Here is a 20,377-nt window from a genome sequence, read left to right on the forward strand (position 1 = left end):
GTTTTGCTTCGTTTTCTGTCGGGCCGAAATAGCTCAGTTGGGAGAGCGTTAGACTGAAGATCTAAAGGTCCCTGGTTCAATCCCGGGTTTCGGCAATATCTGGTGATTTTGCGTTTCCTTCATTTTAAGGGGAGAAGCTGGTTTGATATCGAGACAGTGCTTGAGGGATGGGCTGTTCAGTGGTTGCGTGATACTAATTTTCGACATGATTTTTTTTAGATTCAGCGCTCTTTTTCTGTTACTTTCTATTTATACTTTCCTAGTTTTGTATATGAAGAGTGAACAATGTTTTAGCGATGCGATGTGTTCAATTCTTATGCAGTAACTCTATCACCCAGTGTGTGCCGGATACAAAATCATCTCAGGCTGGGCTTTCACGCAGCCCTGGGGCATTTTGTTGCCGGTTAAATCGGTCGTTTAGGGCGTGGTATTAATAAAGCCAAGAGCGCGGGCCCGATCCCCATATGGGCCATCCCAATTTTTCATAATTTTTATTCGGTTAGTAGTAACTTTTACAATCAAATCTTCATAACGAAACAAATCCACACGGAATCCCAAAGGATGGCAATTATTTGGAATAACAGCCATTGCTTCTTTGCCGACGGTGTGCAGAGCACAACTTTCTGTTTATACGTGTTTCTTGCTTTGCTGATAACCGCTGAACTGGAGACCTGTTCCCGTCAATGGTTATAAGCAGAACAGACATTTAGAACGGTTCTGTCGCCCGGAGATGGGCAAAAGGCTGCAGTTCAGGACAAAAGCACCAAATGAAATGTTCACACGGTACCGAGAGTGAAAATTCCCGGAAAAAGGAGAGAATGAAATGGATTTCAGTGGAAGCCTAGGCGCACTTAACGCTGTGATTGCGCGGACATGTCTTTGGTGTTCTCCAGAAAAACTGCCATTTGCTGCGAACAGATTTCCCTGGCGCGAATGTGATGAGAATTTCGAAACAGCAAGGAGGAAAGACTGGGTTGGTCTGCTTGCTGGCACAGACATTTGCAGCAGCTTCCCTGGTGGTCTAGTGGTTAGGATTCGGCGCTTTCACCCGCCGCGGCCCGGGTTCGATTCCCGGTCAGGGAACATTGTATTTGCGGTGCTTCGAAATGCAATGCTGTTCCTGAAGAAGCTTGCAGCTCACCTCGCTGTTGTTGCCCCAACCATCAGCAGCGTGTCATGATACAACAGACACTTCTGTTTTAAAATCTGCACTAAATGACAAGATCTCGCTCAACAAGTGGAACTCCAATTGCTGATAGACAACGTAAATTTTGCCAATCATGGCTATCTTTAGTCTTCCAGGTACCTATTTGCGCCACAGCACTCGGGCTTATCATCAATCAATGCATTGCCACTGTGGAAATATTCAGCATTTTAAACTTCGCAACGTGTGGAAGACTGGAATCAGGGAATGCCTGGACCATGGGCACTGATAATTTATCCTTGAGCATTCATTTGGCCTGGGCTCCTTCTATATTGAACATTGGCTCACTGCATATCAATGTTTAGCGTTCACAGGCGATTTCCAAGATCTGAATTTCCCGGCAGAGAATTCATGGAGTTTTTGATCTAACCGAGATTCACCATCACTAACGTTGATTCGCGACTCTTATCTCTCTTCATCATATCACTGCTAAGGACTGAACCTGCTTTAATTTCACTTTGGCTCGGGGTCAGTGCGGCTCAATAGGACTTCGGCCCGTCTCCCTTTCACAACCCATCAGTGCCGAGAACAGAAGAGGGAATTTTGCTGACATGTTATGTTCTGAAACAGTTATAAACTCTCCAGTATATTTCACTGTGTCTTCAGCACTGTGAGATCTAGCCTGGTGTGCAATCATTGTGTCTTTATGAACACTTCAGCAGAATATTAAATGAACATATGGAACTACAATTGCTGATTGACACTGTACGGTTTGCCAACATTTAAGTGCAGTGGGAGAACAATCAAAATGATCATTATTCTTCCATGTACGTTCATGCGCGGCATCACCCTAACAAACCGAGCTGATCACAGCCCGGCGATCAGTCAATTCATTGCCAGTGCGGAAAAATGCAAATTTTCATCTTAGCAACGTGCACAATACCGGAATCAGAGAGTGCCTGGATCGTGGGCAATGATAAGTTAACATGAGCATAAAGATTTTCAATATCATTATACATTACATGAACACATCCGGAGCTCATTGCCCCGAAATGAGGACTGAGTGTGCGGGGCAATTCCTTCCGGGGTTTAAGTTTTCTTTCAAAAAGGTGTGAGAAAGTTTTGCTTCGTTTTCTGTCGGGCCGAAATAGCTCAGTTGGGGGAGCGTTAGACTGAAGATCTAAAGGTCCCTGGTTCAATCCCGGGTTTCGGCAATATCTGGTGATTTTGCGTTTCCTTCATTTTAAGGGGAGAAGCTGGTTTGATATCGAGACAGTGCTTGAGGGATGGGCTGTTCAGTGGTTGCGTGATACTAATTTTCGACATGATTTTTTTTAGATTCAGCGCTCTTTTTCTGTTACTTTCTATTTATACTTTCCCAGTTTTGTATATGAAGAGTGAACAATGTTTTAGCGATGCGATGTGTTCAATTCTTATGCAGTAACTCTATCACCCAGTGTGTGCCGGATACAAAATCATCTCAGGCTGGGCTTTCACGCAGCCCTGGGGCATTTTGTTGCCGGTTAAATCGGTCGTTTAGGGCGTGGTATTAATAAAGCCAAGAGCGCGGGCCCGATCCCCATATGGGCCATCCCAATTTTTCATAATTTTTATTCGGTTAGTAGTAACTTTTACAATCAAATCTTCATAACGAAACAAATCCACACGGAATCCCAAAGGATGGCAATTATTTGGAATAACAGCCATTGCTTCTTTGCCGACGGTGTGCAGAGCACAACTTTCTGTTTATACGTGTTTCTTGCTTTGCTGATAACCGCTGAACTGGAGACCTGTTCCCGTCAATGGTTATAAGCAGAACAGACATTTAGAACGGTTCTGTCGCCCGGAGATGGGCAAAAGGCTGCAGTTCAGGACAAAAGCACCAAATGAAATGTTCACACGGTACCGAGAGTGAAAATTCCCGGAAAAAGGAGAGAATGAAATGGATTTCAGTGGAAGCCTAGGCGCACTTAACGCTGTGATTGCGCGGACATGTCTTTGGTGTTCTCCAGAAAAACTGCCATTTGCTGCGAACAGATTTCCCTGGCGCGAATGTGATGAGAATTTCGAAACAGCAAGGAGGAAAGACTGGGTAGGTCTGCTTGCTGGCACAGACATTTGCAACAGCTTCCCTGGTGGTCTAGTGGTTAGGATTCGGCGCTTTCACCGCCGCGGCCCGGGTTCGATTCCCGGGCAGGGAACATTGTATTTGCGATGCTTCGAAATGCAATGCTGTTCCTGAAGAAGCTTGCAGCTCACCTCGCTGTTGTTGCCCCAACCATCAGCAGCGTGTCATGATACAACAGACACTGCTGTTTTAAAATCTGCACTAAATGACAAGATCTCCCGCAACAAGTGGAACTCCAATTGCTGATAGACAACGTAAATTTTGCCAATCATGGCTATCTTTAGTCTTCTAGGTACCTATTTGCGCCACAGCACTCGGGCTTATCATCAATCAATGCATTGCCACTGTGGAAATATTCAGCATTTTAAACTTCGCAACGTGTGGAAGACTGGAATCAGGGAATGCCTGGACCATGGGCACTGATAATTTATCCTTGAGCATTCCTTTGGCCTGGGCTCCTTCTATATTGAACATTGGCTCACTGCATATCAATGTTTAGCGTTCACAGGCGATTTCCAAGATCTGAATTTCCCGGCAGAGAATTCATGGAGTTTTTGATCTAACCGAGATTCACCATCACTAACGTTGATTCGCGACTCTTATCTCTCTTCATCATATCACTGCTAAGGACTGAACCTGCTTTAATTTCACTTTGGCTCGGGGTCAGTGCGGCTCAATAGGACTTCGGCCCGTCTCCCTTTCACAACCCATCAGTGCCGAGAACAGAAGAGGGAATTTTGCTGACATGTTATGTTCTGAAACAGTTATAAACTCTCCAGTATATTTCACTGTGTCTTCAGCACTGTGAGATCTAGCCTGGTGTGCAATCTTTGTATCTTTATGAACACTTCAGCAGAATATTAAATGAACATATGGAACTACAATTGCTGATTGACACTGTACGGTTTGCCAACATTTAAGTGCATTGTGAGAACAATCAAAATGATCATTATTCTTCCATGTACGTTCATGCGCGGCATCACCCTAACAAACCGAGCTGATCACAGCCCGGCGATCAGTCAATTCATTGCCAGTGCGGAAAAATGCAAATTTTCAACTTAGCAACGTGCACAATACCGGAATCAGAGAGTGCCTGGATCGTGGGCAATGATAAGTTAACATGAGCATAAAGATTTTCAATATCATTACACATTACATGAACACATCCGGAGCTCATTGCCCCGAAATGAGGACTGAGTGTGCGGGGCAATTCCTTCCGGGGTTTAAGTTTTCTTTCAAAAAGGTGTGAGAAAGTTTTGCTTCGTTTTCTGTCGGGCCGAAATAGCTCAGTTGGGAGAGCGTTAGACTGAAGATCTAAAGGTCCCTGGTTCAATCCCGGGTTTCGGCAATATCTGGTGATTTTGCGTTTCCTTCATTTTAAGGGGAGAAGCTGGTTTGATATCGAGACAGTGCTTGAGGGATGGGCTGTTCAGTGGTTGCGTGATACTAATTTTCGACATGATTTTTTTTAGATTCAGCGCTCTTTTTCTGTTACTTTCTATTTATACTTTCCTAGTTTTGTATATGAAGAGTGAACAATGTTTTAGCGATGCGATGTGTTCAATTCTTATGCAGTAACTCTATCACCCAGTGTGTGCCGGATACAAAATCATCTCAGGCTGGGCTTTCACGCAGCCCTGGGGCATTTTGTTGCCGGTTAAATCGGTCGTTTAGGGCGTGGTATTAATAAAGCCAAGAGCGCGGGCCCGATCCCCATATGGGCCATCCCAATTTTTCATAATTTTTATTCGGTTAGTAGTAACTTTTACAATCAAATCTTCATAACGAAACAAATCCACACGGAATCCCAAAGGATGGCAATTATTTGGAATAACAGCCATTGCTTCTTTGCCGACGGTGTGCAGAGCACAACTTTCTGTTTATACGTGTTTCTTGCTTTGCTGATAACCGCTGAACTGGAGACCTGTTCCCGTCAATGGTTATAAGCAGAACAGACATTTAGAACGGTTCTGTCGCCCGGAGATGGGCAAAAGGCTGCAGTTCAGGACAAAAGCACCAAATGAAATGTTCACACGGTACCGAGAGTGAAAATTCCCGGAAAAAGGAGAGAATGAAATGGATTTCAGTGGAAGCCTAGGCGCACTTAACGCTGTGATTGCGCGGACATGTCTTTGGTGTTCTCCAGAAAAACTGCCATTTGCTGCGAACAGATTTCCCTGGCGCGAATGTGATGAGAATTTCGAAACAGCAAGGAGGAAAGACTGGGTTGGTCTGCTTGCTGGCACAGACATTTGCAGCAGCTTCCCTGGTGGTCTAGTGGTTAGGATTCGGCGCTTTCACCCGCCGCGGCCCGGGTTCGATTCCCGGTCAGGGAACATTGTATTTGCGGTGCTTCGAAATGCAATGCTGTTCCTGAAGAAGCTTGCAGCTCACCTCGCTGTTGTTGCCCCAACCATCAGCAGCGTGTCATGATACAACAGACACTTCTGTTTTAAAATCTGCACTAAATGACAAGATCTCGCTCAACAAGTGGAACTCCAATTGCTGATAGACAACGTAAATTTTGCCAATCATGGCTATCTTTAGTCTTCCAGGTACCTATTTGCGCCACAGCACTCGGGCTTATCATCAATCAATGCATTGCCACTGTGGAAATATTCAGCATTTTAAACTTCGCAACGTGTGGAAGACTGGAATCAGGGAATGCCTGGACCATGGGCACTGATAATTTATCCTTGAGCATTCATTTGGCCTGGGCTCCTTCTATATTGAACATTGGCTCACTGCATATCAATGTTTAGCGTTCACAGGCGATTTCCAAGATCTGAATTTCCCGGCAGAGAATTCATGGAGTTTTTGATCTAACCGAGATTCACCATCACTAACGTTGATTCGCGACTCTTATCTCTCTTCATCATATCACTGCTAAGGACTGAACCTGCTTTAATTTCACTTTGGCTCGGGGTCAGTGCGGCTCAATAGGACTTCGGCCCGTCTCCCTTTCACAACCCATCAGTGCCGAGAACAGAAGAGGGAATTTTGCTGACATGTTATGTTCTGAAACAGTTATAAACTCTCCAGTATATTTCACTGTGTCTTCAGCACTGTGAGATCTAGCCTGGTGTGCAATCATTGTGTCTTTATGAACACTTCAGCAGAATATTAAATGAACATATGGAACTACAATTGCTGATTGACACTGTACGGTTTGCCAACATTTAAGTGCAGTGGGAGAACAATCAAAATGATCATTATTCTTCCATGTACGTTCATGCGCGGCATCACCCTAACAAACCGAGCTGATCACAGCCCGGCGATCAGTCAATTCATTGCCAGTGCGGAAAAATGCAAATTTTCATCTTAGCAACGTGCACAATACCGGAATCAGAGAGTGCCTGGATCGTGGGCAATGATAAGTTAACATGAGCATAAAGATTTTCAATATCATTATACATTACATGAACACATCCGGAGCTCATTGCCCCGAAATGAGGACTGAGTGTGCGGGGCAATTCCTTCCGGGGTTTAAGTTTTCTTTCAAAAAGGTGTGAGAAAGTTTTGCTTCGTTTTCTGTCGGGCCGAAATAGCTCAGTTGGGGGAGCGTTAGACTGAAGATCTAAAGGTCCCTGGTTCAATCCCGGGTTTCGGCAATATCTGGTGATTTTGCGTTTCCTTCATTTTAAGGGGAGAAGCTGGTTTGATATCGAGACAGTGCTTGAGGGATGGGCTGTTCAGTGGTTGCGTGATACTAATTTTCGACATGATTTTTTTTAGATTCAGCGCTCTTTTTCTGTTACTTTCTATTTATACTTTCCCAGTTTTGTATATGAAGAGTGAACAATGTTTTAGCGATGCGATGTGTTCAATTCTTATGCAGTAACTCTATCACCCAGTGTGTGCCGGATACAAAATCATCTCAGGCTGGGCTTTCACGCAGCCCTGGGGCATTTTGTTGCCGGTTAAATCGGTCGTTTAGGGCGTGGTATTAATAAAGCCAAGAGCGCGGGCCCGATCCCCATATGGGCCATCCCAATTTTTCATAATTTTTATTCGGTTAGTAGTAACTTTTACAATCAAATCTTCATAACGAAACAAATCCACACGGAATCCCAAAGGATGGCAATTATTTGGAATAACAGCCATTGCTTCTTTGCCGACGGTGTGCAGAGCACAACTTTCTGTTTATACGTGTTTCTTGCTTTGCTGATAACCGCTGAACTGGAGACCTGTTCCCGTCAATGGTTATAAGCAGAACAGACATTTAGAACGGTTCTGTCGCCCGGAGATGGGCAAAAGGCTGCAGTTCAGGACAAAAGCACCAAATGAAATGTTCACACGGTACCGAGAGTGAAAATTCCCGGAAAAAGGAGAGAATGAAATGGATTTCAGTGGAAGCCTAGGCGCACTTAACGCTGTGATTGCGCGGACATGTCTTTGGTGTTCTCCAGAAAAACTGCCATTTGCTGCGAACAGATTTCCCTGGCGCGAATGTGATGAGAATTTCGAAACAGCAAGGAGGAAAGACTGGGTTGGTCTGCTTGCTGGCACAGACATTTGCAACAGCTTCCCTGGTGGTCTAGTGGTTAGGATTCGGCGCTTTCACCCGCCGCGGCCCGGGTTCGATTCCCGGTCAGGGAACATTGTATTTGCGGTGCTTCGAAATGCAATGCTGTTCCTGAAGAAGCTTGCAGCTCACCTCGCTGTTGTTGCCCCAACCATCAGCAGCGTGTCATGATACAACAGACACTTCTGTTTTAAAATCTGCACTAAATGACAAGATCTCGCTCAACAAGTGGAACTCCAATTGCTGATAGACAACGTAAATTTTGCCAATCATGGCTATCTTTAGTCTTCCAGGTACCTATTTGCGCCACAGCACTCGGGCTTATCATCAATCAATGCATTGCCACTGTGGAAATATTCAGCATTTTAAAATTCGCAACGTGTGGAAGACTGGAATCAGGGAATGCCTGGACCATGGGCACTGATAATTTATCCTTGAGCATTCATTTGGCCTGGGCTCCTTCTATATTGAACATTGGCTCACTGCATATCAATGTTTAGCGTTCACAGGCGATTTCCAAGATCTGAATTTCCCGGCAGAGAATTCATGGAGTTTTTGATCTAACCGAGATTCACCATCACTAACGTTGATTCGCGACTCTTATCTCTCTTCATCATATCACTGCTAAGGACTGAACCTGCTTTAATTTCACTTTGGCTCGGGGTCAGTGCGGCTCAATAGGACTTCGGCCCGTCTCCCTTTCACAACCCATCAGTGCCGAGAACAGAAGAGGGAATTTTGCTGACATGTTATGTTCTGAAACAGTTATAAACTCTCCAGTATATTTCACTGTGTCTTCAGCACTGTGAGATCTAGCCTGGTGTGCAATCTTTGTGTCTTTATGAACACTTCAGCAGAATATTAAATGAACATATGGAACTACAATTGCTGATTGACACTGTACGGTTTGCCAACATTTAAGTGCAGTGGGAGAACAATCAAAATGATCATTATTCTTCCATGTACGTTCATGCGCGGCATCACCCTAACAAACCGAGCTGATCACAGCCCGGCGATCAGTCAATTCATTGCCAGTGCGGAAAAATGCAAATTTTCATCTTAGCAACGTGCACAATACCGGAATCAGAGAGTGCCTGGATCGTGGGCAATGATAAGTTAACATGAGCATAAAGATTTTCAATATCATTATACATTACATGAACACATCCGGAGCTCATTGCCCCGAAATGAGGACTGAGTGTGCGGGGCAATTCCTTCCGGGGTTTAAGTTTTCTTTCAAAAAGGTGTGAGAAAGTTTTGCTTCGTTTTCTGTCGGGCCGAAATAGCTCAGTTGGGGGAGCGTTAGACTGAAGATCTAAAGGTCCCTGGTTCAATCCCGGGTTTCGGCAATATCTGGTGATTTTGCGTTTCCTTCATTTTAAGGGGAGAAGCTGGTTTGATATCGAGACAGTGCTTGAGGGATGGGCTGTTCAGTGGTTGCGTGATACTAATTTTCGACATGATTTTTTTTAGATTCAGCGCTCTTTTTCTGTTACTTTCTATTTATACTTTCCCAGTTTTGTATATGAAGAGTGAACAATGTTTTAGCGATGCGATGTGTTCAATTCTTATGCAGTAACTCTATCACCCAGTGTGTGCCGGATACAAAATCATCTCAGGCTGGGCTTTCACGCAGCCCTGGGGCATTTTGTTGCCGGTTAAATCGGTCGTTTAGGGCGTGGTATTAATAAAGCCAAGAGCGCGGGCCCGATCCCCATATGGGCCATCCCAATTTTTCATAATTTTTATTCGGTTAGTAGTAACTTTTACAATCAAATCTTCATAACGAAACAAATCCACACGGAATCCCAAAGGATGGCAATTATTTGGAATAACAGCCATTGCATCTTTGCCGACGGTGTGCAGAGCACAACTTTCTGTTTATACGTGTTTCTTGCTTTGCTGATAACCGCTGAACTGGAGACCTGTTCCCGTCAATGGTTATAAGCAGAACAGACATTTAGAACGGTTCTGTCGCCCGGAGATGGGCAAAAGGCTGCAGTTCAGGACAAAAGCACCAAATGAAATGTTCACACGGTACCGAGAGTGAAAATTCCCGGAAAAAGGAGAGAATGAAATGGATTTCAGTGGAAGCCTAGGCGCACTTAACGCTGTGATTGCGCGGACATGTCTTTGGTGTTCTCCACAAAAACTGCCATTTGCTGCGAACAGATTTCCCTGGCGCGAATGTGATGAGAATTTCGAAACAGCAAGGAGGAAAGACTGGGTAGGTCTGCTTGCTGGCAGATACATTTGCAGCAGCTTCCCTGGTGGTCTAGTGGTTAGGATTCGGCGCTTTCACCGCCGCGGCCCGGGTTCGATTCCCGGTCAGGGAACATTGTATTTGCGGTGCTTCGAAATGCAATGCTGTTCCTGAAGAAGCTTGCAGCTCACCTCGCTGTTGTTGCCCCAACCATCAGCAGCGTGTCATGACACAACAGACACTTCTGTTTTAAAATCTGCACTAAATGACAAGATCTCGCTCAACAAGTGGAACTCCAATTGCTGATAGACAACGTAAATTTTGCCAATCATGGCTATCTTTAGTCTTCCAGGTACCTATTTGCGCCACAGCACTCGGGCTTATCATCAATCAATGCATTGCCACTGTGGAAATATTCAGCATTTTAAACTTCGCAACGTGTGGAAGACTGGAATCAGGGAATGCCTGGACCATGGGCACTGATAATTTATCCTTGAGCATTCATTTGGCCTGGGCTCCTTTATATTGAACATTGGCTCACTGCATATCAATGTTTAGCGTTCACAGGCGATTTCCAAGATCTGAATTTCCCGGCAGAGAATTCATGGAGTTTTTGATTTAACCGAGATTCACCATCACTAACGTTGATTCGCGACTCTTATCTCTCTTCATCATATCACTGCTAAGGACTGAACCTGCTTTAATTTCACTTTGGCTCGGGGTCAGTGCGGCTCAATAGGACTTCGGCCCGTCTCCCTTTCACAACCCATCAGTGCCGAGAACAGAAGAGGGAATTTTGCTGACATGTTATGTTCTGAAACAGTTATAAACTCTCCAGTATATTTCACTGTGTCTTCAGCACTGTGAGATCTAGCCTGGGGTGCAATCTTTGTATCTTTATGAACACTTCAGCAGAATATTAAATGAACATATGGAACTACAATTGCTGATTGACACTGTACGGTTTGCCAACATTTAAGTGCATTGTGAGAACAATCAAAATGATCATTATTCTTCCATGTACGTTCATGCGCGGCATCACCCTAACAAACCGAGCTGATCACAGCCCGGCGATCAGTCAATTCATTGCCAGTGCGGAAAAATGCAAATTTTCAACTTAGCAACGTGCACGATACCGGAATCAGAGAGTGCCTGGATCGTGGGCAATGATAAGTTAACATGAGCATAAAGATTTTCAATATCATTATACATTACATGAACACATCCGGAGCTCATTGCCCCGAAATGAGGACTGAGTGTGCGGGGCAATTCCTTCCGGGGTTTAAGTTTTCTTTCAAAACGGTGTGAGAAAGTTTTGCTTCGTTTTCTGTCGGGCCGAAATAGCTCAGTTGGGAGAGCGTTAGACTGAAGATCTAAAGGTCCCTGGTTCAATCCCGGGTTTCGGCAATATCTGGTGATTTTGCGTTTCCTTCATTTTAAGGGGAGAAGCTGGTTTGATATCGAGACAGTGCTTGAGGGATGGGCTGTTCAGCGGTTGCGTGATACTAATTTTCGACATGATTTTTTTTTAGATTCAGAGCTCTTTTTCTGTTAATTTCTATTTATACTCTGCCCAGTTTTCTATATGAAGAGTGAACAATGTTTTAGCGATGCGATGTGTTCAATTCTTATGCAGCAACTCTATCACCCAGTGTGTGCCGGATACAAAATCATCTCAGGCTGGGCTTTCACGCAGCCCTGGGGCATTTTGTTGCCGGTTAAATCGGTCGTTTTGGGCGTGGTATTAATAAAGCCAAGAGCGCGGGCCCGATCACCATATGGGCCATCCCAATTTTTCATAATTTTTATTCGGTTAGTAGTAACTTTTACAATCAAATCTTCATAACGAAACAAATCCACACGGAATCCCAAGGGATGGCAATTATTTGGAATAACAGCCATTGCTTCTTTGCCGACGGTGTGCAGAGCACAACTTTCTGTTTATACGTGTTTCTTGCTTTGCTGATAACCGCTGAACTGGAGACCTGTTCCCGTCAATGGTTATAAGCAGAACAGACATTTAGAACGGTTCTGTCGCCCGGAGATGGGCAAAAGGCTGCAGTTCAGGACAAAAGCACCAAATGAAATGTTCACACGGTACCGAGAGTGATAATTCCCGGAAAAAGGAGAGAATGAAATGGATTTCAGTGGAAGCCTAGGCGCACTTAACGCTGTGATTGCGCGGACATGTCTTTGGTGTTCTCCACAAAAACTGCCATTTGCTGCGAACAGATTTCCCTGGCGCGAATGTGATGAGAATTTCGAAACAGCAAGGAGGAAAGACTGGGTAGGTCTGCTTGCTGGCACAGACATTTGCAGCAGCTTCCCTGGTGGTCTAGTGGTTAGGATTTGGCGCTTTCACCGCCGCGGCCCGCGTTCGATTCCCGGTCAGGGAACATTGTATTTGCGATGCTTCGAAATGCAATGCTGTTCCTGAAGAAGCTTGCAGCTCACCTCGCTGTTGTTGCCCCAACCATCAGCAGCGTGTCATGACACAACAGACACTTCTGTTTTAAAATCTGCACTAAATGACAAGATCTCGCTCAACAAGTGGAACTCCAATTGCTGATAGACAACGTAAATTTTGCCAATCATGGCTATCTTTAGTCTTCCAGGTACCTATTTGCGCCACAGCACTCGGGCTTATCATCAATCAATGCATTGCCACTGTGGAAATATTCAGCATTTTAAACTTCGCAACGTGTGGAAGACTGGAATCAGGGAATGCCTGGACCATGGGCACTGATAATTTATCCTTGAGCATTCATTTGGCCTGGGCTCCTTTATATTGAACATTGGCTCACTGCATATCAATGTTTAGCGTTCACAGGCGATTTCCAAGATCTGAATTTCCCGGCAGAGAATTCATGGAGTTTTTGATCTAACCGAGATTCACCATCACTAACGTTGATTCGCGACTCTTATCTCTCTTCATCATATCACTGCTAAGGACTGAACCTGCTTTAATTTCACTTTGGCTCGGGGTCAGTGCGGCTCAATAGGACTTCGGCCCGTCTCCCTTTCACAACCCATCAGTGCCGAGAGCAGAAGAGGGAATTTTGCTGACATGTTATGTTCTGAAACAGTTATAAACTCTCCAGTATATTTCACTGTGTCTTCAGCACTGTGAGATCTAGCCTGGGGTGCAATCTTTGTATCTTTATGAACACTTCAGCAGAATATTAAATGAACATATGGAACTACAATTGCTGATTGACACTGTACGGTTTGCCAACATTTAAGTGCATTGTGAGAACAATCAAAATGATCATTATTCTTCCATGTACGTTCATGCGCGGCATCACCCTAACAAACCGAGCTGATCACAGCCCGGCGATCAGTCAATTCATTGCCAGTGCGGAAAAATGCAAATTTTCAACTTAGCAACGTGCACGATACCGGAATCAGAGAGTGCCTGGATCGTGGGCAATGATAAGTTAACATGAGCATAAAGATTTTCAATATCATTATACATTACATGAACACATCCGGAGCTCATTGCCCCGAAATGAGGACTGAGTGTGCGGGGCCATTCCTTCCGGGGTTTAAGTTTTCTTTCAAAACGGTGTGAGAAAGTTTTGCTTCGTTTTCTGTCGGGCCGAAATAGCTCAGTTGGGAGAGCGTTAGACTGAAGATCTAAAGGTCCCTGGTTCAATCCCGGGTTTCGGCAATATCTGGTGATTTTGCGTTTCCTTCATTTTAAGGGGAGAAGCTGGTTTGATATCGAGACAGTGCTTGAGGGATGGGCTGTTCAGCGGTTGCGTGATACTAATTTTCGACATGATTTTTTTTTAGATTCAGTGCTCTTTTTCTGTTACTTTCTATTTATACTCTGCCCAGTTTTCTATATGAAGAGTGAACAATGTTTTAGCGATGCGATGTGTTCAATTCTTATGCAGTAACTCTATCACCCAGTGTGTGCCGGATACAAAATCATCTCAGGCGGGGGAATTCACGCAGCCCTGGGGCATTTTGTTGCCGGTTAAATCGGTCGTTTTGGGCGTGGTATTAATAAAGCCAAGAGCGCGGGCCCGATCACCATATGGGCCATCCCAATTTTTCATAATTTTTATTCGGTTAGTCGTAACTTTTACAATCAAATTTTCATAACGAAACAAATCCACACGGAATCCCAAGGGATGGCAATTATTTGGAATAACAGCCATTGCTTCTTTGCCGACGGTGTGCAGAGCACAACTTTCTGTTTATACGTGTTTCTTGCTTTGCTGATAACCGCTGAACTGGAGACCTGTTCCCGTCAATGGTTATAAGCAGAACAGACATTTAGAACGGTTCTGTCGCCCGGAGATGGGCAAAAGGCTGCAGTTCAGGACAAAAGCACCAAATGAAATGTTCACACGGTACCGAGAGTGATAATTCCCGGAAAAAGGAGAGAATGAAATGGATTTCAGTGGACGCCTAGGCGCACTTAACGCTGTGATTGCGCGGACATGTCTTTGGTGTTCTCCACAAAAACTGCCATTTGCTGCGAACAGATTTCCCTGGCGCGAATGTGATGAGAATTTCGAAACAGCAAGGAGGAAAGACTGGGTAGGTCTGCTTGCTGGCACAGACATTTGCAGCAGCTTCCCTGGTGGTCTAGTGGTTAGGATTCGGCGCTTTCACCGCCGCGGCCCGGGTTCGATTCTCGGTCAGGGAACATTGTATTTGCGGTGCTTCGAAATGCAATGCTGTTCCTGAAGAAGCTTGCAGCTCACCTCGCTGTTGTTGCCCCAACCATCAGCAGCGTGTCATGACACAACAGACACTTCTGTTTTAAAATCTGCACTAAATGACAAGATCTCGCTCAACAAGTGGAACTCCAATTGCTGATAGACAACGTAAATTTTGCCAATCATGGCTATCTTTAGTCTTCCAGGTACCTATTTGCGCCACAGCACTCGGGCTTATCATCAATCAATGCATTGCCACTGTGGAAATATTCAGCATTTTAAACTTCGCAACGTGTGGAAGACTGGAATCAGGGAATGCCTGGACCATGGGCACTGATAATTTATCCTTGAGCATTCATTTGGCCTGGGCTCCTTTATATTGAACATTGGCTCACTGCATATCAATGTTTAGCGTTCACAGGCGATTTCCAAGATCTGAATTTCCCGGCAGAGAATTCATGGAGTTTTTGATCTAACCGAGATTCACCATCACTAACGTTGATTCGCGACTCTTATCTCTCTTCATCATATCACTGCTAAGGACTGAACCTGCTTTAATTTCACTTTGGCTCGGGGTCAGTGCGGCTCAATAGGACTTCGGCCCGTCTCCCTTTCACAACCCATCAGTGCCGAGAACAGAAGAGGGAATTTTGCTGACATGTTATGTTCTGAAACAGTTATAAACTCTCCAGTATATTTCACTGTGTCTTCAGCACTGTGAGATCTAGCCTGGGGTGCAATCTTTGTATCTTTATGAACACTTCAGCAGAATATTAAATGAACATATGGAACTACAATTGCTGATTGACACTGTACGGTTTGCCAACATTTAAGTGCATTGTGAGAACAATCAAAATGATCATTATTCTTCCATGTACGTTCATGCGCGGCATCACCCTAACAAACCGAGCTGATCACAGCCCGGCGATCAGTCAATTCATTGCCAGTGCGGAAAAATGCAAATTTTCAACTTAGCAACGTGCACAATACCGGAATCAGAGAGTGCCTGGATCGTGGGCAATGATAAGTTAACATGAGCATAAAGATTTTCAATATCATTATACATTACATGAACACATCCGGAGCTCATTGCCCCGAAATGAGGACTGAGTGTGCGGGGCAATTCCTTCCGGGGTTTAAGTTTTCTTTCAAAAAGGTGTGAGAAAGTTTTGCTTCGTTTTCTGTCGGGCCGAAATAGCTCAGTTGGGAGAGCGTTAGACTGAAGATCTAAAGGTCCCTGGTTCAATCCCGGGTTTCGGCAATATCTGGTGATTTTGCGTTTCCTTCATTTTAAGGGGAGAAGCTGGTTTGATATCGAGACAGTGCTTGAGGGATGGGCTGTTCAGTGGTTGCGTGATACTAATTTTCGACATGATTTTTTTTAGATTCAGCGCTATTTTTCTGTTACTTTCTATTTATACTTTCCCAGTTTTGTATATGAAGAGTGAACAATGTTTTAGCGATGCGATGTGTTCAATTCTTATGCAGTAACTCTATCACCCAGTGTGTGCCGGATACAAAATCATCTCAGGCTGGGCTTTCACGCAGCCCTGGGGCATTTTGTTGCCGGTTAAATCGGTCGTTTAGGGCGTGGTATTAATAAAGCCAAGAGCGCGGGCCCGATCCCCATATGGGCCATCCCAATTTTTCATAATTTTTATTCGGTTAGTAGTAACTTTTACAATCAAATCTTCATAACGAAACAAATCCACACGGAATCCCAAAGGATGGCAATTATTTGGAATAACAGCCATTGCTTCTTTGCCGACGGTGTGCAGAGCACAACTTTCTGTTTATACGTGTTTCTTGCTTTGCTGATAACCGCTGAACTGGAGACCTGTTCCCGTCAATGGTTATAAGCAGAACAGACATTTAGAACGGTTCTGTCGCCCGGAGATGGGCAAAAGGCTGCAGTTCAGGACAAAAGCACCAAATGAAATGTTCACACGGTACCGAGAGTGAAAATTCCCGGAAAAAGGAGAGAATGAAATGGATTTCAGTGGAAGCCTAGGCGCACTTAACGCTGTGATTGCGCGGACATGTCTTTGGTGTTCTCCAGAAAAACTGCCATTTGCTGCGAACAGATTTCCCTGGCGCGAATGTGATGAGAATTTCGAAACAGCAAGGAGGAAAGACTGGGTAGGTCTGCTTGCTGGCACAGACATTTGCAGCAGCTTCCCTGGTGGTCTAGTGGTTAGGATTCGGCGCTTTCACCGCCGCGGCCCGGGTTCGATTCCCGGTCAGGGAACATTGTATTTGCGATGCTTCGAAATGCAATGCTGTTCCTGAAGAAGCTTGCAGCTCACCTCGCTGTTGTTGCCCCAACCATCAGCAGCGTGTCATGATACAACATACACTTGTTTTAAAATCTGCACTAAATGACAAGATCTCGCTCAACAAGTGGAACTCCAATTGCTGATAGACAACGTAAATTTTGCCAATCATGGCTATCTTTAGTCTTCCAGGTACCTATTTGCGCCACAGCACTCGGGCTTATCATCAATCAATGCATTGCCACTGTGGAAATATTCAGCATTTTAAACTTCGCAACGTGTGGAAGATTGGAATCAGGGAATGCCTGGACCATGGGCACTGATAATTTATCCTTGAGCATTCATTTGGCCTGGGCTCCTTCTATATTGAACATTGGCTGACTGCATATCAATGTTTAGCGTTCACAGGCGATTTCCAAGAACTGAATTTCCCGGCAGAGAATTCATGGAGTTTTTGATCTAACCGAGATTCACCATCACTAACGTTGATTCGCGACTCTTATCTCTCTTCATCATATCACTGCTAAGGACTGAACCTGCTTTAATTTCACTTTGGCTCGGGGTCAGTGCGGCTCAATAGGACTTCGGCCCGTCTCCCTTTCACAACCCATCAGTGCCGAGAACAGAAGAGGGAATTTTGCTGACATGTTATGTTCTGAAACAGTTATAAACTCTCCAGCATATTTCACTGTGTCTTCAGCACTGTGAGATCGAGCCTGGTGTGCAATCTTTGTGTCTTTATGAACACTTCAGCAGAATATTAAATGAACATATGGAACTACAATTGCTGATTGACACTGTACGGTTTGCCAACATTTAAGTGCATTGTGAGAACAATCAAAATGATCATTATTCTTCCATGTACGTTCATGCGCGGCATCACCATAACAAACCGAGCTGATCACAGCCCGGCGATCAGTCAATTCATTGCCAGTGCGGAAAAATGCAAATTTTCAACTTAGCAACGTGCACAATACCGGAATCAGAGAGAGCCTGGATCGTGGGCAATGATAAGTTAACATGAGCATAAAGATTTTCAATATCATTATACATTACATGAACACATCCGGAGCTCATTGCCCCGAAATGAGGACTGAGTGTGCGGGGCAATTCCTTCCGGGGTTTAAGTGTTCTTTCAAAAAGGTGTGAGAAAGTTTTGCTTCGTTTTCTGTCGGGCCGAAATAGCTCAGTTGGGAGAGCGTTAGACTGAAGATCTAAAGGTCCCTGGTTCAATCCCGGGTTTCGGCAATATCTGGTGATTTTGCGTTTCCTTCATTTTAAGGGGAGAAGCTGGTTTGATATCGAGACAGTGCTTGAGGGATGGGCTGTTCAGTGGTTGAGTGATACTAATTTTCGACATGATTTTTTTTAGATTCAGCGCTATTTTTCTGTTACTTTCTATTTATACTTTCCCAGTTTTGTATATGAAGAGTGAACAATGTTTTAGCGATGCGATGTGTTCAATTCTTATGCAGTAACTCTATCACCCAGTGTGTGCCGGATACAAAATCATCTCAGGCTGGGCTTTCACGCAGCCCTGGGGCATTTTGTTGCCGGTTAAATCGGTCGTTTTGGGCGTGGTATTAATAAAGCCAAGAGCGCGGGCCCGATCCCCATATGGGCCATCCCAATTTTTCATAATTTTTATTCGGTTAGTAGTAACTTTTACAATCAAATCTTCATAACGAAACAAATCCACACGGAATCCCAAAGGATGGCAATTATTTGGAATAACAGCCATTGCTTCTTTGCCGACGGTGTGCAGAGCACAACTTTCTGTTTATACGTGTTTCTTGCTTTGCTGATAACCGCTGAACTGGAGACCTGTTCCCGTCAATGGTTATAAGCAGAACAGACATTTAGAACGGTTCTGTCGCCCGGAGATGGGCAAAAGGCTGCAGTTCAGGACAAAAGCACCAAATGAAATGTTCACACGGTACCGAGAGTGAAAATTCCCGGAAAAAGGAGAGAATGAAATGGATTTCAGTGGAAGCCTAGGCGCACTTAACGCTGTGATTGCGCGGACATGTCTTTGGTGTTCTCCACAAAAACTGCCATTTGCTGCGAACAGATTTCCCTGGCGCGAATGTGATGAGAATTTCGAAACAGCAAGGAGGAAAGACTGGGTAGGTCTGCTTGCTGGCACAGACATTTGCAGCAGCTTCCCTGGTGGTCTAGTGGTTAGGATTCGGCGCTTTCACCGCCGCGGCCCGGGTTCGATTCCCGGTCAGGGAACATTGTATTTGCGATGCTTCGAAATGCAATGCTGTTCCTGAAGAAGCTTGCAGCTCACCTCGCTGTTGTTGCCCCAACCATCAGCAGCGTGTCATGATACAACATACACTTCTGTTTTAAAATCTGCACTAAATGACAAGATCTCGCTCAACAAGTGGAACTCCAATTGCTGATAGACAACGTAAATTTTGCCAATCATGGCTATCTTTAGTCTTCCAGGTACCTATTTGCGCCACAGCACTCGGGCTTATCATCAATCAATGCATTGCCACTGTGGAAATATTCAGCATTTTAAACTTCGCAACGTGTGGAAGACTGGAATCAGGGAATGCCTGGACCATGGGCACTGATAATTTATCCTTGAGCATTCATTTGGCCTGGGCTCCTTCTATATTGAACATTGGCTGACTGCATATCAATGTTTAGCGTTCACAGGCGATTTCCAAGATCTGAATTTCCCGGCAGAGAATTCATGGAGTTTTTGATCTAACCGAGATTCACCATCACTAACGTTGATTCGCGACTCTTATCTCTCTTCATCATATCACTGCTAAGGACTGAACCTGCTTTAATTTCACTTTGGCTCGGGGTCAGTGCGGCTCAATAGGACTTCGGCCCGTCTCCCTTTCACAACCCATCAGTGCCGAGAACAGAAGAGGGAATTTTGCTGACATGTTATGTTCTGAAACAGTTATAAACTCTCCAGTATATTTCACTGTGTCTTCAGCACTGTGAGATCTAGCCTGGTGTGCAATCTTTGTGTCTTTATGAACACTTCAGCAGAATATTAAATGAACATATGGAACTACAATTGCTGATTGACACTGTACGGTTTGCCAACATTTAAGTGCAGTGGGAGAACAATCAAAATGATCATTATTCTTCCATGTACGTTCATGCGCGGCATCACCCTAACAAACCGAGCTGATCACAGCCCGGCGATCAGTCAATTCATTGCCAGTGCGGAAAAATGCAAATTTTCATCTTAGCAACGTGCACAATACCAGAATCAGAGAGTGCCTGGATCGTGGGCAATGATAAGTTAACATGAGCATAAAGATTTTCAATATCATTATACATTACATGAACACATCCGGAGCTCATTGCCCCGAAATGAGGACTGAGTGTGCGGGGCAATTCCTTCCGGGGTTTAAGTTTTCTTTCAAAAAGGTGTGAGAAAGTTTTGCTTCGTTTTC

At 44.6% G+C, this 20,377-nt stretch overlaps 1 protein-coding gene and 18 non-coding genes across 19 annotated transcripts in view; 18 read left to right on the top strand and 1 right to left on the bottom strand.

Annotated features, from left to right (window-relative positions):
* The window catches only part of LOC139257944 (zinc finger protein 850-like), a gene marked incomplete at its 5' end in the record, with an annotated part of 812,458 nt that overhangs the window by 326,366 nt on the left and 465,715 nt on the right, over positions 1-20,377 (bottom strand). The window lies entirely within an intron of this gene.
* Positions 23-95, top strand: trnaf-gaa (transfer RNA phenylalanine (anticodon GAA)). The gene has a single exon. It is a non-coding gene; the product is annotated as a tRNA-Phe (tRNA).
* trnae-uuc (transfer RNA glutamic acid (anticodon UUC)) lies at positions 1,011-1,083 on the top strand. Its single transcript has one exon. It is a non-coding gene; the product is annotated as a tRNA-Glu (tRNA).
* trnaf-gaa (transfer RNA phenylalanine (anticodon GAA)) lies at positions 2,286-2,358 on the top strand. Its single transcript has one exon. It is a non-coding gene; the product is annotated as a tRNA-Phe (tRNA).
* trnae-uuc (transfer RNA glutamic acid (anticodon UUC)) lies at positions 3,274-3,345 on the top strand. The gene has a single exon. It is a non-coding gene; the product is annotated as a tRNA-Glu (tRNA).
* Positions 4,548-4,620, top strand: trnaf-gaa (transfer RNA phenylalanine (anticodon GAA)). Its single transcript has one exon. It is a non-coding gene; the product is annotated as a tRNA-Phe (tRNA).
* On the top strand, positions 5,536-5,608 carry trnae-uuc (transfer RNA glutamic acid (anticodon UUC)). Its single transcript has one exon. It is a non-coding gene; the product is annotated as a tRNA-Glu (tRNA).
* On the top strand, positions 6,811-6,883 carry trnaf-gaa (transfer RNA phenylalanine (anticodon GAA)). The gene has a single exon. It is a non-coding gene; the product is annotated as a tRNA-Phe (tRNA).
* Positions 7,799-7,871, top strand: trnae-uuc (transfer RNA glutamic acid (anticodon UUC)). The gene has a single exon. It is a non-coding gene; the product is annotated as a tRNA-Glu (tRNA).
* On the top strand, positions 9,074-9,146 carry trnaf-gaa (transfer RNA phenylalanine (anticodon GAA)). Its single transcript has one exon. It is a non-coding gene; the product is annotated as a tRNA-Phe (tRNA).
* On the top strand, positions 10,062-10,133 carry trnae-uuc (transfer RNA glutamic acid (anticodon UUC)). Its single transcript has one exon. It is a non-coding gene; the product is annotated as a tRNA-Glu (tRNA).
* trnaf-gaa (transfer RNA phenylalanine (anticodon GAA)) lies at positions 11,335-11,407 on the top strand. Its single transcript has one exon. It is a non-coding gene; the product is annotated as a tRNA-Phe (tRNA).
* trnae-uuc (transfer RNA glutamic acid (anticodon UUC)) lies at positions 12,325-12,396 on the top strand. Its single transcript has one exon. It is a non-coding gene; the product is annotated as a tRNA-Glu (tRNA).
* Positions 13,598-13,670, top strand: trnaf-gaa (transfer RNA phenylalanine (anticodon GAA)). The gene has a single exon. It is a non-coding gene; the product is annotated as a tRNA-Phe (tRNA).
* On the top strand, positions 14,589-14,660 carry trnae-uuc (transfer RNA glutamic acid (anticodon UUC)). Its single transcript has one exon. It is a non-coding gene; the product is annotated as a tRNA-Glu (tRNA).
* Positions 15,862-15,934, top strand: trnaf-gaa (transfer RNA phenylalanine (anticodon GAA)). Its single transcript has one exon. It is a non-coding gene; the product is annotated as a tRNA-Phe (tRNA).
* trnae-uuc (transfer RNA glutamic acid (anticodon UUC)) lies at positions 16,850-16,921 on the top strand. The gene has a single exon. It is a non-coding gene; the product is annotated as a tRNA-Glu (tRNA).
* On the top strand, positions 18,122-18,194 carry trnaf-gaa (transfer RNA phenylalanine (anticodon GAA)). The gene has a single exon. It is a non-coding gene; the product is annotated as a tRNA-Phe (tRNA).
* On the top strand, positions 19,110-19,181 carry trnae-uuc (transfer RNA glutamic acid (anticodon UUC)). The gene has a single exon. It is a non-coding gene; the product is annotated as a tRNA-Glu (tRNA).

This window comes from Pristiophorus japonicus, unplaced genomic scaffold (genome assembly GCF_044704955.1).
Source record: "Pristiophorus japonicus isolate sPriJap1 unplaced genomic scaffold, sPriJap1.hap1 HAP1_SCAFFOLD_94, whole genome shotgun sequence".
NCBI classification, from domain to species: domain Eukaryota; kingdom Metazoa; phylum Chordata; class Chondrichthyes; family Pristiophoridae; genus Pristiophorus; species Pristiophorus japonicus.